Source organism: Elephantulus edwardii, unplaced genomic scaffold (genome assembly GCF_000299155.1).
Source record: "Elephantulus edwardii isolate Elephantulus edwardi_28Jun2011 unplaced genomic scaffold, EleEdw1.0 scaffold00017, whole genome shotgun sequence".
NCBI lineage: Eukaryota > Metazoa > Chordata > Mammalia > Macroscelidea > Macroscelididae > Elephantulus > Elephantulus edwardii.
This window is the reverse complement of record NW_006399767.1, coordinates 29,703,784-29,705,546: the sequence shown is the minus strand read 5'-3', so window position 1 is coordinate 29,705,546 and position 1,763 is coordinate 29,703,784. Positions and strand designations below refer to the sequence as shown.

At 40.6% G+C, this 1,763-nt stretch overlaps 1 pseudogene; it reads left to right on the top strand.

The window, feature by feature from the left end:
• The first annotated feature begins 1,010 nt into the window (after nucleotides 1-1,010).
• On the top strand, nucleotides 1,011-1,758 carry LOC102873714 (annotated as a pseudogene).
• Nucleotides 1,759-1,763: the final 5 nt, after the last annotated feature.

The following is a 1,763-nucleotide window of genomic DNA, read 5'->3' as shown; positions in this document are numbered from 1 at the left end:
GTACCATGGACTGCCAAGAAAACAAACAGATTCATCCTGGAGAGGGTTAAACCAGGCTACTCCTTGGAGGCAAGGATTCTGGGGCTTAGTCTGACATACTTTGGACATGTTGTAAAGAGAGACAGGTCCTTGGAGAGGGACATCATGCTTGGGAGGGTGGAGGGACAGTGCAGGAGGGGAAGACTCTTTATGAGGTGGATTGATTCAGTGACTGGGGTAATCGGGATGGGTGTGTCAGAGGCAATGCAACAGGCACAGGATAGAGCAGGATTTAGGGCTGTTGTACACAGGGTCGCTATGAATCGCAAACAACTCGACGGCACATAACAACAACAATAACAACTTCAGTTTTGGTTTGTTTTGCATTCTTTTCTTTTAGTTAACCACTCTTAGTCTTCCAAAATCTTTTCAGGTCTTTGCAATTGGTTTGAATTTAAGAGTACAAGACTAAAAACGTTACTATGGGCTCAAATTCGTCAGATGGAATTTGATAGGAAGTTGAGGCTAGTCTTTCAGAATCTGACTACTTCATGAGAGATGGTAAAGCTCATAAAATATGATTCTTTGGACCCATTAAATTTCTGAAGATAGGAAGTTTCAAGTTTGTTCAAGGCCCATGTAATACTGTCCAGACTAGAAGATTGGGGATAACTGTCCTGTACATGATCTTTTAACCAATCTTCATAAATGTCAACAAACAAGAAAATATTTACATAAATAGCATTCCAAGTGTGAAATGATGTTTATATAACCTCTGCTTTATGCGATTATCCAATATTATAGGAAATCACCCACAATAGATTAAATGTCATGAGAGATAAAGATAATTTTAAGGGGAAAAATCCTGGAAAGCATAGTGGTACAGTGGATTAAATGTGGGGTTGCTTTCTTTTACAGTCAGGAAGGACTTTAACACCTATAAAGGAACTAGATAGAATTGAATGAGGACCAGGGAAATCACTTTACTTTTTTTTTCTTTTCAATAGTCTTAATAAGGCCTGCAGGTCAAGATGAATGACCTGGGGGGCGTGCAGGGCCCTGTTCCCGTGCCCCTGCCAGCACCCCATCCTTGGGTCCTAGAACTTCTTCTGGAAAACTGTACATCAAATGATGGAAAAATTGAGGGTTTAACAGCAATTTGTGAACTTAGAGTTCCTCCGTTTAATAAATGTAGGTTTTATTTCATTTTTAAATCTTCCCAAATTACCAAAATTGAAAAAGCTTGACCTCAGTGAAAATAGAATCTTTGGAGGTCTGGACATGTTAGTGGAAAAACTTCCAAACGTCACGCACCTAAACTTGAGTGGAAATAAACTGAAGGATGTCAGCACCTTGGAGCCCTTGAAAAATTCGGAGAACATGAAAAACCTGGATCTGTTTAACCATGAGGTTACCAACTTGAATGATTACCAAGAGAGTGTCTTCAAGCTCCTGCCCCAGCTGACCTATCTGGATGGTTATGACCAAGAGGACCAGGAAGCCCCTGACTCAGATACTGAGGTGGATGGTGTGGACGATGAAGAGGAGGATGAAGGAGAGGATGAGGAGGATAAAGAGGACGATTTTTATGAAGAGGATTAATATGAAGACGAAGATGTAGAAGGGGAAGAAGATGAAGATGAAGTCAGCAGGGAGGATGAAGAATTTGAACATGATGGAGAAGTTGATGAAGAAGATGAGGATGAGGATAAAGATGAAGACGAAAATGAGTAAGAAAGTGGGAAAGGTGAGAAGAGTAAGAGAGAAACAGATGATGAAGGAGA